A 17175-nucleotide genomic window follows, 5' to 3' on the forward strand; every position below is an offset into this window, starting at 1 on the left:
CTCCTACACCAACTCAGAAGCTAGAATATGCATATTATTGTTCAGGTTTGGATAGAAAACACTCTGAATTTTCTAAAACTGTTTGAATGGTGTCTGTGAGTATAACAGAACTCCTATGGCAGGCAAAAACCTGACAAGGTTTCAAGCAGGAAGTACCCTGTCTGACAAGGAGTCGTGCGTCTTGCATCTTTTTATTGAAAAGTAAGGATCTTAGCTGTAACGTGACAATTCCCAGGGCTCCAATAGGCTCTCAGAACCCGCGAAAAACCTGAAGGTTTACGAGGGAGCCTCAGGCTGAAACACATTATCACCTTTTGTAAGTGGCTGCTCCGAGGACCTTTGAATGAGGCGCGTGCACGAGTCGCTTCTGAGGAGAAATTTTATTCGGCTGTTTAGGCTCAATGCATACTCCCGGTCGGAATATTATCACTAATCTACGAGTTAAATGGCATAAAAATTGGTTTTAAACAGCGGTTGACATGCTTCGAAGTACGGTAATGGAATATTTAGACATTTTTGACACGCCAATGCGCCATGCGCGGGACCGTGAAGAAGCATTCTAGAACTCACGAACAAAACGTCGCTGTTTGGATATAACGATGGATTATTTGGGACCAAACCAACATTTGTTATTGAAGTAGAAGTCCTGGCAGTGTATTCTGATGAAGAACAAGCAAGGTAAGAACATTTTTCTTATAGGAAATGTGATTTTGGTGGAGGCTGACCTGGGTGGGTATCTAAATAGCTAGCCCTGTAATGCCGGGCTATGTACTTAGATTATTGCAAAATGTGCTTCATCCGAAAAGCTATTTTAAAATCGGACATATCGAGTGCATAGAGGAGTAATGTATCTATAATTCTTAAAATAATTGTTATGCTTTTTGTGAACGTTTATCGTGAGTAATTTAGCAAACTGTTAGTAAATTCAACGGAAGTTTGCGGGGGTTATGCTTTTTCTGAACGTCACATGCTAATGCAAAAAGCTGTTTTTTGATATAAATATGAACTTGATTGAACAGACATGCATGTATTGTATAACACAATGTCCTAGGTGTGTCATCTGATGAAGATCATCAAAGGTTAGTGCTGCATTTAGCTGTGGTTTGGGTTTATGTGACATGATATGCTAGCTTGAAAAATGGCTGTCTGATTTTTTCTGGCTGGGCACTCTGCTGACATAATCTAATGTTTTGCTTTCGTTGTAAAGCCTTTTTGAAATCGGACAGTGGGGTTAGATTAACGAGATTCTTGTCTTTAAATAGCTGTAAAATAGTCATATGTTTGAGAAATTGAAGTAATAGTATTTCTAACGATTCAAAAATCGCGCCACTGGAATTTCAGTAGCTGTTACGTAGGTGGGACGAAATCGTCCCACATACCCCAGAGAGGTTAAATAACATTTTTTTTTAACCAAATGCCCTCTACATTCTTCATATCCTTTGCCACTCTCGTTCTCCCTTTCCCCTTCCTGTGTCCTCTTTCTCTTTCTCTCCCTCTCCAGCTCCTTTGACTCTCTTCTCCTCTCTGCCGGTCCTCTGCCCATAGAACACTGATGGTCAGGCAGGACCATGGCTGGGAGCTTAGCTGGGTGACATGGACAAAATTGAAGGGGGCCACTGTTTGGAAGCAGGGGGAAAAATGGCACTGCTGCCCCTCACACACAACAAAAGGATCAAGCTTTCCCCCCGTTTCACCCACTCTACTCTCTCTGTTCATTTACCAGAGACATGGTTTTGTTTGATGTAATGCTGTCTCATACACAAACAAAATAAACAAAGCCCTCTCTCTCCCTTTAACACATCTAAAACATTTAGGATTTCTTGGCCAAAGTTTGGCACAGAGTTACATAACGCATTATGATACTTTAGATTTTTCTGTGAAATCTATATATTTATTTAATTTATCTCAGATTTCTGTCTCCAATTTTGCTAGTAAAGAGAAAACAATGTTCAGCAAAACCCTAACCGTGCTCCAGCACTACCACCTTTCTATCCAGCACTACCCCCTTCTCCTGGCCCAGTCTGTGCGGTATTTATTGGGGGTGGGTAGAGGCTAGTCTGCCCTGCCTACTGTGCTGTTGCATAATGTATTGTGGAGGTTGTGTTACTGTAGTGTTGTCCCCAGATTGTGAGAGCTGTTTATTGTCCCAGTCTCATTCTGTCTGCTCTGTACTGTGTATGGCTCAGATGTCAGAGTCTGCAGGCCAGGCTCAGGTTCAGTAGGCACCGAGTGGGAGGAGAGACTCGCTGAACTTGTCCAACAAAATATGCTCATTTATGGAATTTAATTATGACATAAAAAAGACCTAGTAGTCTTCTTGGGAGCCAACAGTTCTTATTCAGTTACATTCAGCAGGGAGGTGTTACGTTTGGCTTTCCAGACAAACCATCCACATCGGCCAAACGCCACGCAAACTAGCGTTTCTTCTCGTATGGAGCGATCGAAAGAGCAGCGGGTATTAAATTCAGAGAGAGTTATCAGGCAAGCATTTGGTTCCTGTTGTAAACAGACTTCCTTGAAATCTTGAAAGAGCGACTGAACACACCAATTCCGCATGTGTTTCTCTGTTGCTCATTAAGAAAAACAAGATTTCAGTCTTTGGGGTGTGGTTCGATGTGGCAGTTACTGATGTTTGTCCCCATGAGACGCCAGAGGAACAAAGCCAGTATCAATTCCTCAAGGGCAGCATGTCTCACTGTCTGTGTTTTCTATGGTATGATTGGACAGAGGCAATCACCTCAGCTGTGCATCCAGTATTAGTGGGCAAGTGAGCATTGTCGAAATCAAAACCCAACCCTCAAGTAAGTGATGACTTACAAAACTGTTTTGGACAAAACTGACTTTATGACCAAAATTATCCTCTTTACACATTATAGTCAATTTTAAGACTACAATAAATGTTTCTGACTAATATTGATGCCACATAGGCCGTTTCTATCAGATAAGTTCTATATTACCTTTAGTTGAGCTTTAAATGTTCAAAATCACCATATTACTTCATCTCAAAACATTGATAGCCAAGGTTTCTACTCACTTAGGCTCCAGGAAGAAGAAAACATGGAGATACTGTAAGGTATCCCCATCGTCTAGTTCTAGTCTGAGACAGGCTTAAATGGGTCAGGACACTGAGCGACCACCTGACAAGCACTGCTTGGGATCACGCCCCTGCCAAGACAGTGGTTGTGGTGTGTGTTTGTGTGTTCTAGGCACGCGATGGGACCTTAGCTACCTTTCTGAGGTAGGCCTGAACATGCCTGCTGGAAATTGTGAATTGAGCCTAGATCCAAACTTCATTAAGGATTGTCACGCAAACAACCACTGTTGACTTGTATGTACGCTGTTAATCTTGAGGTGGATGTGCAAAGCATCAAAGAAAGACTTAAAATGTAGAAAGCTAATTAATTTGCTGTTAAAATCATAAGGAATTTGTTTGGACAAAACCTGTGCCCAACTAATGTCCCCCTGAATGAAAGAAAACATAACGGGCCCCCAGGCTTTATGTTTGTGGTCTGTGAGGACCCCACCCCATCACTATATGGCACACTGTATACCCACCTGCAGGGAGCAAAGGCCCCCTATAAAGACTCAACTCTGACATCAACTAACAAATACTTGATGAAGAATACCTAAGACTGGAAAGTCATTGACTAGTCTGAGTTGAGAGTAAATGTCATCCTTTAAGAGTACTAATAACATTTAATGTAGAATAGGGGACACAATATTCATTTTAAAACTATAATAACTGTATTGTTCCTTTCAATGTCATTCTATCTGTAATAAAACAATAGAAATAAGGATTTATATTTTTGAACACTTTTAAACAGCAGCCAACCATCTGTTGTAATACGAGATAAGAGCAGCAGGAATGAGCAGGCAGCGTGGTGTTAATGAGAGTACCAGACAAGACCATTCCTCATATCTTAATTATAGCTACGTTCATTAACTTTATCTTAATTACTCCCTTCTGAAGACCATGACTCATTACACAGAATAAGATATCTGCTATGCCGTTCAGACAGCAAGCAGTTTTCAAAGTTTTTCTTTTACCTCACCTTTTAGAGAAGTTTATCAAATTACATACTTTTTACTGTCCATAATAAATTCTCTGGCCTAGTCTCCCGATTACTCCTGGACTAAAAAGAAGCTTACTTTATTCAATGAAGATTGTCTAAGCTGGGTCTGGGAAACCAGTCCTGAATGTTTGTAGGATGTGAAGGGAGGCCTTCACAGTGTGCCTGCCATCTCTATCTAGAAGGGAGGGCTGAGTATGAGAAAGTGGGTGCATGAATGTTTATATTTATGTGTTTATCGTTTATTCTACTGGCCAATAGATAGGCCAGCATCAAAATCTATATTTCATCAATTTACAGATATATGCGTACTTTCATAATTACACCCTGATTCGTTGTTCTTAAGTAATCGTATGAATGGAAGTTATGTGCTGTCATTATCTAGTGTTATCATTTTGTACTCTTTTTGTTCCCTCTCTCTCCTCACTCTATCCCTGATCACAGGTGATGAGCTGCACCTGTGGCAGAGGGGAAGTGTATATATTATTTGGGTGCTATGGGGTGGGCCCCGGGAGAACATGTATGAAGGTGTCTCCGCGATGAGGCTTTATTGGCACCCATACCATGTATTTTCAGCCATGTATTTGCATCAGACAAAGTGGTGCTGTGATTCCTTTCATTGATACGGTCCAGGCAACGGCCTGTCTGTGACGGGGAACCACATTTCTCTTGTCCCAGAGACATCCAGCCAAATATTGATTGAACCCCCTCCCCCCACCCGCTCTCTGCTTTGTCTATCACACAGCTGAGCAGAGAGGGCCAGAGATCCTGATGATTACATTTCTGGATCACAAAGCAGGGCTTGGAGTGAAAGACAAATCACTCAGTGTAAGGTAAGGCGAGGTATTCCCCCATCACTCCTTTAACCCCCACGCCCTTACACACACACACACACATGCACACGCACACGCACACGCACACGCACACGCACACTCACCAACTGGGGGCAGAAGCTCATGCAGAACCTCCTGTCTGAGTTTCCTGGCCCAGGATGCCACGGGTTTGAGTGAGTGTGTGTGCATGTGAGGGCATGCAAGGGGGTTTGTAGAGGAACAAGCCCAGATGCCCTGTTTCTCCACACTCCCTGCACCTCCTGAATAGACAGAATTTGATATTTTGTCACAGTTTGCAAACATTGGCATCCAGGGGGAGAGAAGGGAGAGGAGGTACACTTGACGGGTCACATAGCATGAACAGGCAGAGGGATGGAGGAGGGGGACAAGGGGAGGGAGGGGAAACAGAGGAGGGAGGGGGGACAGAGGAGGGAGGGGGGACAGAGAAAGGAAGGGGAACAGAGGAGGGAGGGGGGACAGAGAAAGGAGGGGGAAAAGAGAAGGGAGGGGGGACAGAGAAAGGAGGGGGAACAGAGAAAGGAGGCGGAACAGAGGAGGGAGGGGGACAGAGAAAGGAGGGGGAACAGAGGAGGGAGGGGGGACAGAGAAAGGAGGGGGAAAAGAGAAAGGAGGGGGAACAGAGGAGGGAGGGGGGACAGAGAAAGGAGGGGGAAAAGAGAAAGGAGGGGGAACAGAGAAGGGAAGGGGAAACAAAGGAGGGGGGAGTAGATTATGGAGGGGGAACAGAGGAGGGAGGGGGAACAGAGGAGGGAGGGGGAACAGAAGAAGGAGGGGAAACAGAGGAGGGAGGGGGAGCAGAGGAGGGAGGGGGACAAGAGGAGGGAGGGGGAACAGAGAAGGGAGGGGGAACAGAGAAGGGAGGGGGAACAGAGAAGGGAGGGGGAACAGAGAAGGGAGGGGGTACAAGAGGGAGGGGGAGGGAGAAGGGACGGGGAGAAGGGACGGGGAGGGGGAGCAGAGGAAGTAGAGGAACACAGGAGGCAGGGGGAGCAGAAAGGCAGGAGGGAGAGATGAGGGGGTGGAGAGGAGGACCTGATGGATAGAAAGAGCAAAATAGAAGAGGGAGAGTAGGAGGAGTATATGGAGAGAGGAGGAATGCACAGGAAAACCCTACAGTGGTGAGAATCAGTGGATAACAAAGAGGCATGCGCTACTTCTACTAATCCACTAATCCACAGATGTCTCTATCTGGAGCCTTCTTTCTGAAAGGAAAGACCAGCCATTGAATGGTATTCTACAATTCATTCTCTTTGTTGTGATTCTTAAATACAACCGATGATTCCCCCAATACATTTTCACAAAAGCCTCTGATGGCAAACGTAGCACAATCCTACTTACACCCCAAACCCAACTAAAAACCCCACCCTCCAAACATCTAGTCTATCTACCTCTCAAGAGGCAGATCAGAAGCCCAGAGCCTGTAATGAGCTTGGCAGGATCAGAAGATACCCATGGTGTCATTTTGTTGACTTCAGAGCAAAGGGTTGAAACATAACAAAGTCATCCATTAGAGCTGTGACTGGCTGGAGGCCCAACCATTAGTCTGAGAGAGTGTCGAGAGGGAACCTGACACTGAGCAGATGTGTCTGCGTGCGTGTGTGCGTGTGTGTGTGTGTGTGTGTGTGTGTGTGTGTGTGTGTGTGCGTGTGTGCACGTGTGTGTGTGTGTGTGTGTTTGTGTATGTTTGTGATGGGATCTCCTCTGAGATAACCTTGAAGATAGCAAGGTAGCGTGCTAAATTAGGCTAAATATGATACATCATACTAATGTTTCAGAGGGACAATGTCTAAACAATATATCTTATTAACTGGGATTCTCTTGGAATAGGTTTCTCTAAATGTTTAAATTCACTGGTTGACCAATTGAGATATTTGTGACCTGATTCAGGAAACTAGGCGTATGTCGCAAGTCACGACTTCACAGGAGAGCCTTTTGAACGTAAAAAATATTTTGGGTTATCAAAATGTGTTTTTTGGCAGAAATGCCATCTCGAACATGTGAACTTTCATGTGTCTTAATATAAAACGTGCATGTCATCTGTAAATATGAATAAAATTGTTAAATTAGGAACCTAGTTGGTTTAGCCACAGAGAAAATGAGCAACCTTCTCGCTACGCATGGTTGGCTGAGATAATGAGTGGGCTGGACATGCCGAGAGATGAGTTTGGATTGGTCTGCGGTGTTGCATCATGTGTCTATAAAATGTACATTTTAGCAGACGCTCTTATCCAGATTGACTTACAGCAGTGAATGCATACATTTCATACATTTTTTCTCCGTACTGGTCCCCCGTTGGAATCGAACCCACAACCCTGGCGTTGCAAACACCATGTTCTACCAACTGAGCCACACAGGACTAAAATGAGCTGCTCGTAATGCATAGATAATCCTTTCTACTGCAGTAGCCAAGGAGCACTGCAAATATGTTGCTACTGCTCTCAATAACATTGCTGCCCTAGATTTATCAGGCGCTATCGACAAAGGTCAGTGGGAAAAAGTTGTAATAGATTACTTTCTGGAGGATGATCGTGCCATGCTGACTCTCTCTGACTCTGAAAATGAATCAGATGATGATGAAATCACTGATTTAGGTTAAAACATTTTAATTGAAGAAGACATTGTAGAGTCTTGTGATGGAGAAGAAACGGCGACAATCAACAGGGTTGTTGTCACGGAAGAAGTTGATCGAGTTTTGAAATCAGTGGAATGTCTGGTAGAATCAATAAGACACAGGACGTCTTATTTAATAAAATGGGTTGCAGTCTGCCATGAAGCTTTCATCCATGTATACGGGTAAGAATCTAACATTGAACGTACTATATTTGGTTAACTTTAGCTAGCTATGACAATCGGTTTCTATTGGAATTTAAAGCTTGCAGTTAGCTATCCAGCTAGAGTTCTAAGGCTGGCTTGCTAACGTTACTCTACGGATTGGGATTTTAGTACATTTTGTAGCTAGCTAACGTTAATGTTACATATCTAAACAAAAGACCAGAAGTTAAAGCTTGCTGTTAGGTAACTAACGTTAGCGGAGGTTAGAAGTTGTTAAAACCTGTTGGGGATAGGGGGCAGTATTTGCACGGCCGGATAAAAAACGTACCCGATTTAATCTGGTTACTACTCCTGCCCAGTAACTAGAATACGCATATAATTGTTTGATTTGGATAGAAAACACCCTAAAGTTTAAAAAAATGTTTGAATGGTGTCTGTGAGTATAACAGAACTCATATGGCAGTCAAAACCCTGAGACAAATCCTGACAGGAAACTGAAATCTGATGTGTGGATATCACTTCAAACATTTGCCATTGAAACACACAGGGGCTTGTGAATCATTTAGCACTTCCTATGGCTTCCACTAGATGTCCCCAGTCTTTACAAAGTGGTTTGAGTCTTCTATGGTAGTAACTGACCCAAAGAGAGGCTGTGGAACTTGGTCACAGGGGATGGGCCATTACCATTGTGACGTCGGCGCCCATGGGTACTCTCCCTTTTCGAAACGTTTTGAAAAACAGTGCAACCGTCCCAATGGAATATTATTGAAGCCCTGGTTGAAAAAGCCCCTAAAGATTTATGTTATACAACGTTTGACATGTTTGAACGAACTTAAATATATATTTTTTGCTCATTCCTGACGACAAGTCAGACGCACACGGTACATTTTCACTAGCCTTCGGAGCGCGCTAACACTATTGGGACATAAATTATTAACTTTTTTGAACAAATCTACATTTGTTATGGACCTGGGATTCCTTGAAGTGCCTTCTGATAAAGATAATCAAAGGTAAGGGATTATTTACAATAGTATTTTTGATGGTTGATCGTTCCAAGATGGCTCCAACATTTATAGCCTAGACTTTTTTTCTGGGCATACCACGTCGTTTATTGCAAAGTGTGATTTCCCAGTAAAGTTATTTTTAAATCTGGCAAAGCGATGGCATTCAAGACATGTTAATCTATAAGTCTTTGAATGACAATATTACATTTTAACAATGTTTTCGAATAGTAATTTTGTAAATTGTAGTGCTAATTCACCGGAAGCATTTGAGGGAAAAGATTTTCTGAACGTCATGCGCCGATGTAAAATGCTGTTTTTATATATAAATATGAACTTTATCGAACAAAAAATGCATGTGTTGTGTAACATGATGTCCTAGGAGTGTCATCTGATGAAGGTTGTCAAAGGTTAGTGCTGCATTTAGCTGTGTTTTGGGTATTTGTGATGCATGCTAGTTGCTTTGAAAATGGCTGTGTGATTATTTCTGGCTGGGTACTCTGCTGACATAATCTAATGTTTTGCTTTTGCTGTAAAGCCTTTTTGAAATCGGACAACGTGGTTCGATTCAGGAGAGGTGTATCTATAAAACGGTGTAAAATAGTCATATGTTTGAGAAATTGAAGTTATAGCATTTATGAGGTTTTGCATTTAGCGCGACGCGATTCCACTGGCTGTTGATTAGGGTGGGACGCAAGCGTCCCACTGGCCCAGACAGGTTAAGTCAGCCAAGCTGAAGAAGCAAGCGCAGCATCTCCTGCTTGTTCAGAGTGAGCAATCTGTCTACCAGAAGATGGTTGCTGACTGCAAGACCACCTGTCAAGACCTGCAGTTGTCTCTGGGGGCCCCTACTGAACCAGCAGGCAAAGACATCAGGATGCATTACAGCTTTGATTTTGCTCAACAAGTAAGCAACATTTCCTCCTTTATACTTATATATATATATATATATATATATATATATATATATATGGGAGGCAGGCAAGCAAATACATTTCACTGAGCGGTGTAAAGACAGATTGACAAGGCTGAGACAAATAATTGTAATTTATCTTAATGTTCTTTTGTTGTTTGCAGGTGCACTATCCTTTTGACCCTATGCAGCCATGTCCCATCTACTTTTTAACTCCTCGCAAGTGTGGCTTGTTTAGTGTTTGCTGTGAAGGAATACCATAACAAGTCAAATACTTGATTGATGAAGGCATGTCATCCAGCAAAGGCAGCAGTGCAGTCATCAACATGCACCATTTCTTCACCAACTTCGGAGTTGGGGAAACACGTGTGGACCTGAATTGTGATAACTGCAGTGGCCAAAACAAGAACAAGTTTGTGCTCTGCTATTGTGCCTGGTGGACCTTGCACAAGCTCCACCACAGTCTGGACCTTCACTTCCTGATCACAGGCCACACTAAGTTTGCCCCCGACTGGTGCTTCGGCCTCATCAAGCAGCGCTTCAGAAAGACCAGAGTGAACACTTTGTCCGAGATTGCTGGTGCTGTGAAGGGCAGCACTGTGACAGGGTTAAACATCCCACAGCTGGTTGGACTGGAGGATGGTACGGTGCTGGTGGAAAGCTATGGCTGGCAACAACACCTGACTCCGTACTTCAGGCCGCTGCCACAGAACAAGCAGTAGCAGCACTTCAGGTGAATATCATTTTCATTGCATTGCATTGTATGAGGTTATTCTTCTTATCTAAACTTGGGAGGTGAATTGATGTAGTGCAAGGTTGTAATGTCTTCCAATTTGTTTTGTTATTTCCTGTTTTACAGCTTCGATGCTCTGGAGCCTGGTGTTGTTGTTGCCAAGGAGCGTTTGGACTAAGTCGGGACCACATTTCAGCTTCTGCCTGTACAAGCACCACCTGGACTGGACACAGCTAGACAAACATATCTTTTGAGAAGATTTGGGAGTTTTGCGACAAAGAGGCTATGGACATCACATGCCCTGCACCAAAGTCAAAGGCAGGACAGAAACAGGCTCTCCGAATATAGATTCCCTTGTTCATGCGTGGTTTGGACGGACCAGTCATCAGCACTATCTGCAGTGCCTCTATTCAAATGACTCTCTCTTAACACACATACGTTGCAGCTACAATAACTTTTTTATCCTGCTGCTCAGCCGCTTTACCCCTGATTGTATGCATGGAACTACCTCGTCTATTACTAACGTTATTGATACTGTTTGAGTACATACTGTATAATTTATTTATATTGACACTATCTATTTCTGATATTGCCACTATGCAAGTAACTATTGGCTTTACCATTTACACCTTCTGTAGAGATCCATCCACTTAGCAAGACTTGATATATACAATTAATATTGTTTGCAAATTATGTCTGTGTTGGAGTGTGCCCCTGGCTATCCGTCAATAAAAAATAAAAATTGGGCTGTCTGGTTTAAGGAATTTGAAATGATTTATACTTTTACTTTTGATACTTAAGTATTTTTAAAACCAAATACTTTTAGACTTTTTCTGAAGTAGTATTTTACTGGGTGACTTGCTTTCACATCAGTAATTTTCTTTTAAGGTATCTTTACATCTGGACACTTTCTGTTTAACTGTAATTTTTCCTTGTAGGCTACTACCACTTTTAGTCTTAATATTTACTACACTACTCACTGTTTAGCAAATTACCTTACATGTGAATCCTTAAAGAGATGGGTGGGGCTGGCTTAAGAGGGTGTGAACAACGCTGATTGGGTGTAGACAAAGGAGAGCTCTCGAGTAGGTACCAAAACATTCAAAGGCCCTTTTCTCAAAAGTGAGTTTACCAGTGTATCAACTTTCAAAGCAGAATTACTTTCCCATTGTTCCTCAAAAATGCAGTCTACTTTTTACCAATGTACATTTTATTTCTTAGAAATGTTAGTACATAAGACCAAATCCAGGTGGCAAGTCACATTTGCACATTCTCTCATGGAGCCCCATTCCAATAAAACTGGTGACCAACATTCAAGGAGTCAAAAGCATGTTTCTTTGTCCTCTGCAACTTTAGAATTTCCTAGCTTTCTTTTTGGAAACATTCCTTAGAATACAAAGAATCATGTTTTGGACTTTCCTGACTGCAGAGTTGATTGGTGATATTTACCCTCTTGTAAAGGATTACTATTTTCCACTTCACATTGACACACTGCTATTCACTTCAACTACCTGAATGAGTTTGTTGATGAATCCCAAACCACATCTGAAAGCATTCCTCTAACATTCTAGCTGATTTCAGGAAATCACAGTCCTGCCACTGAGAGCATTAATTAATCTTGGGTGTTAACAAAGAGCCTACTAATAAAACAGGAATTCTCATTCCGGAGGGAAACCATAACAACCACTTTGTACTGGGGGCTAGCTCTTTCATCCCAGTGACAAGTCTATGGGGGAGGAAACTGGTAGCATGTTTTAGAGGAGCGGTCCGGAGGCTCATTTACGCCTGTGTTCATTGACCCTAACACGCTGTGTGTGAAGAGGTGTAATGAGAGGAAATAGACATAAGTGACTCCATGCTTTCTGCCTTGCTATTTAATGTTGAATGAAGTCTGATGATGACCACACTTTTTGGGCATTCAGCTACCTGAGCTAGACTATGTCCTAGATAGGGAGAGTTCATCTCAGAGTTTTAGCTGTTTTATAGTGCAACAACTTCACAGTAAAATTGTATTTCTGTGAGAGTAGTGAGGTGTCTGCCACTTCAGGTCTCATGGCCCTCCCACCCCTACAGGAGGGCAGCTCTCGCTCATTCAAGTCCAAGCTCTTCTCTGTCCTCGCACCCCAATGGTGGAACTAGATTCCCCCTTAAGCTGGGACAGCAGAGTCCCTGCCCATCTTCCGAAAACATCTGAAACGCTACCTCTTCAAACAGTATCTTATCTCCTCACATCGAACCCCCCCCCCCCCCCACACAAAAAAATACCTAACCAGCACTTGCACTTGACAACCCCCCATCCCTTCTAGCTCTGACTTTACTGATAGCTACGTTAGAGGAAAAATGTAATTACTATGACTGAAGTATGTGGTTGTCCCACCTAGCCATCTTAACATGAATGCACTAACTGTAAGTCGTTCTGGATAAGAGCATCTGCTAAATGACTAAAATGTATAATGTAAATGTGTCTTGAGCTATATCATGTTTTACGGGATATGGTTCGCCAGTAGCAGAGTAGTTGTGTTAATCTCTCTGTGGTAGTGGTCAGCTAGTGGAGCCCCACTCTGTGACTAAACCTAACAGACCATGTTGCAACCCTGCACATTCACTAATGCATCAAACTGGAACAAATTACTCTCTCTCTCACACACACACACACACACACACACACACACACACACACACACACACACACACACACACACACACACACACACACACACACACACACACACACACACACACACACACACACACACACACACACAGGGCAGCTGTGAGAGATCTATTTTTGCCTAATGGGCTGGAGCTCCCATTAGGCAATGTGTGTGTGTGTGTGTGTGTGTGTGTGTGTGTGTGTGTGTGTGTGTGTGTGTGTTAGAGCTGGCTCATAGAGGCATGAGCCACTGTCAGCACCTTTAACTAGTCTCTACGTCACGGCAGGAGTAAATAAGCTCACCCTGCTCATTGAGACAATTACGGTAAGCTACTCTACATGACTATTAATTAGCATGTACAAGATGGTCATAGGGAGCGGAACACAGCAGTTATGATGTACAACCACATGTTGTTAGGAGTAGTAGATGGAGTTCTGTGGAATCTGTCATACTCAAGTGTCACACTTATATGTACTTGTACAAATCACTATTCTGAACCCTATCAACATATTCATTGCTTCCCTCGAATCAAAGGACATGTGGAAGAGCAGAGATAAATTATATATTTCAATATTTTTTTATAATAAATGGACATACAAAACCTGTTGATTGCACAGATCTATATAGGTTCTATAAAGGTTATATGACCATTCTGTCTTGGCTACTATCAGCTGGTGGCAGTGGCAAACCAAACACGACTAACGCATGGGCTCATAGACAACTTTCAGGGTAAAGAAACAGTTGTATTATCAACACATTTATTCAATCATTAGTGTGAACTACCTCTTTAAAGTCTCCAGTGAAGATGAATCAGGGTGCTGACTAGGGAATGTGTGATTGAGCTGAGTCATCTGTGCCAGGGCCATTAGATGTATGCTCAGGTTACACCTCAAATACCACTACTGGCATCAAGGTTAGACAAGGAGGGGACTGGAGCACAGAGGTGTGTGTGCGCGTGTCTTCAACAGTTCTCAGACTGCTGTATGGAGACAAAACGATAAGGCAATCTCCCCAGAAATCCCAATAACCTTTTAATTACTTTTTGTCTGGTGTTTCTGATGATTCCCTGGAGTTGTAGAGATAATTAGGTCCACAGTGAATTTTCAGAGATGAAAATCCCTGTTAGCCAGCCTAACTATTAATGACTGGGTTGAATACAGATAGTACATACAATTCATAGTTTTACTCAAGGAGTTAATTATACATACATACAGTCCACCAGAATTCTTATCACCACTATGGTAAAGATGCTGCTAATTTACAGTCTGCTTTGACCTGGAGAGATCGCTTACACCACTCTTTTGTTCAACTTGTATAATCTGCATCTATGATGTGTACAGTACTGTCTCCCGGGTATATGTCTTGGCACCGTTTACACATCTGACATTACGCCCACAACAATGAGTAACAGTAAACCTGTAAAACACTGTGACTAAGACAGTAATCATTGAACTACTGACCCTGATACTAGAGAGAAAACACAATAGGACTCTATGGAACCAATAACAACACAGTAATACCGCTCACAGTAATACCGTTCATCACCACAGGGTATATTGTTTATTGTATCTTTTTAAATTATATTAAAATATCACTCATTAGATTAACACAAAAGTTTTTACTTACAGTGTGATCTCTCTCCACTCTATCGACGAAAGAACACTGTCTGTACAGATTCCCTGGTGAGTGTGTGTGTGTGTGTGTGTGTGTGTGTGTGTGTGTGTGTGTGTGTGTGTGTGTGTGTGTGTGTGTGTGTGTGTGTGTGTTCAGCTCTTCTGACAGCAGTGTAGAGTATCATCAGAAACAGCAGAGTGAGTGTGAGTGGGCAGTGGGGCAGTGGGAGCTATCCTCTCTCTCTACACTATACTACTGTACAATCTGCAGTATCCTCTGATCAACACTGTTGCTTTCCCTCAGAGCTGAGGATATTTGTGTGGCAGTGTGTGAAGCCTGAGGGTGTTGCTCCTCCACCTGGGAGTAGAGTAGATGCGTCACAGGGTATAGAGGCAGAGGGACTGTGGCTGGTTGGCACAACACTATAGACACACAGAGCATGTCTGCATGTGTGCCCATGTAAGTGTGTGGAATTATATATATATATATATATATATATATATATATATATATATATATATATGTTGAGAGAGAGAGAGAGAGAGAGAGTGAGAGGGGGAGAGAGAGAGAGAATGAGAGAGAGAGAGAGTCACAGCTGTTTGAATCCATCCCTGTGGAGAGGATGAGCCTGGGCACAAGCATCCCTCCATGGAAGAGGAATACACACCTCACCCCTAGTGTGAGTGTCCTTCCGTCAATAGCGTATAGAGAAACACAGTAGATTACATTATATGTTGGGTGGGACCAGGGAAAACAGTGTTTTCTCTACTGGGACAGAGTGAATGGTTCCTGGGTTGCCAAGCAGTACCACTGTACTTAGCATCAACATCCATAATTATCATAGAGTACCGCTACAGTAGGCACACGTGTTACTCTGTAAGACATCTATTGTATAGATTAGGTTCAGTGAACTAGGCTACACTATATACCAGGGTTCCCCAATAGGCAGCCTGCATTCCAAATTCGGCCAGCGGGTGATTTTATTTAGCCCCCCAAGTTCTCTGAGCAAAATCAATAAATGCCAGTTTTGTTTTATTTTTTCAACTGCCCCTTCTTGAAAAAATGTCATCTTAAATTCCTATTACTAAAAACTAAAATAGGAACGTCCAAAACGGGATGTTTATTTAGGAAATAACAAATCTCTACCAATCAGATGAGAAGTCAAAAGAAGGTCATACCATCAATGCCATATTAGAATAGTAATTAGCATAGCATTTTTACTCATTTCAACAATATTACAAAAATTACTTTAGGTCTGCTTTAACGGCTTTTAGAGATAGGCAGGCATTGTTTAATAAGACATTTTAACTAATTATTGTAATTGAATGTGTTTTCAAGTGGTGTACAGTGCAATTTAAGTTTAAGTTGAATTTATTTGCCCCCGAAAAGAAAACAGTATGCATGTATGGTTGGAAGCCCAAGGGCTTATATGAAAAAATATTTATACAATACATAAGTGCAAAATTAAAAAGGTTTGTTAAAACAGCTAACAAAATCTACTAATTATCAATGTATAAATTAATTGATATCCAATCCCGAAAATAAACTGTATTCGTTTTGTTTAAATGTGTGTGAGCATGTGTCAATGTGAGTGTGTGAAAGTTGGGCTATATGGAGGAGATTACTGAGTAGTTTGGTTCATCAGGCTGACCCCCAGTCTTCGCTTGAAGTTGTTGAGGAATGATGAGGTTTTCACGATGTGATGATAAGAATTCTAGAGTATGGTACCTCTGAATCTGATAGAGAATTGACTATGTGAGGTACAACAGTGGGGAGGGTGAATGTTATCACAGTGTCTTGTGTTATATAAATGGATTTCAGAATTAACATGGAAGACTCCATTGAAGAGTTTAGGTAAACTGTCTGGGAAGTATGATTATTTGTAGATACAGGTGCATAATTGTCTAACATTAATAATGTAAATAGACAAGATATTGAGTTTCTTAAACAAAGGTGCAGATGGATCCAGGTAATTTGAGGAGGTGGCTAGTCTTGCAAATGTATTTTGTATGATGATTATTTTGTGTAGGTAGGAGGCGAATGTACTGGCCCAGACAATATTACAGTAAATGAGATATGGGTAAATTAAGCTATAGTATAGAGTTAGGAAGCAAGTCTGATGAACCAAACCACACATTTTTCTGATGATACCAACATATTTTACAACTTTGCTGCAGACAAATTGATATGATCTTTCCAGGGTAACTTTTCATCAATTACAACGCCAAGGAATCTAGTGGATGTGAATACAATAAAGTTAGATTTATTTAGATTTCACGATCATTTGTTTTTCTGGAACCATTCAGAAAGTGTGACTATGCCTGAGTTGGCTTCATTAATTAGTGAATCAAAAAATGTTTGTGATAAAATCAAATTGGTATCATCCGCAAAGAGAATAGGAAGTAGGGTAGAAGACACACATCACTAAGGTCACTGATATAGATTAGCAATAACAAAGGTCCAATTATCCAACCCTGAGGCACAATGTTAAAAAATATTTACATAATTGAGTTAATAAAGCTCTACACACATGGTCTCTTTTGTTTTGTTGAGTAAGGCATCTC

The 17175-nt window shown here is 41.9% G+C and overlaps 1 protein-coding gene across 2 annotated transcripts in view; it reads right to left on the reverse strand.

Annotated features, from left to right (window-relative positions):
- Positions 1–14676, reverse strand: part of LOC115196711 (semaphorin-3ab-like) — a 118129-nt gene extending 103453 nt beyond the window's left edge. Inside the window, exon 1 of one of the 2 annotated variants that reach the window (XM_029757560.1) lies at positions 14624–14676. The gene's annotated coding sequence lies outside the window, so the exon portion shown is untranslated. The remainder of the gene's footprint in view (positions 1–14623) is intronic. The other variant, XM_029757558.1, reaches the window with a different exon arrangement.
- Positions 14677–17175: the final 2499 nt, after the last annotated feature.

The sequence above is a fragment of the Salmo trutta genome, chromosome 7 (genome assembly GCF_901001165.1).
Source record: "Salmo trutta chromosome 7, fSalTru1.1, whole genome shotgun sequence".
NCBI classification, from domain to species: Eukaryota; Metazoa; Chordata; class Actinopteri; order Salmoniformes; family Salmonidae; genus Salmo; species Salmo trutta.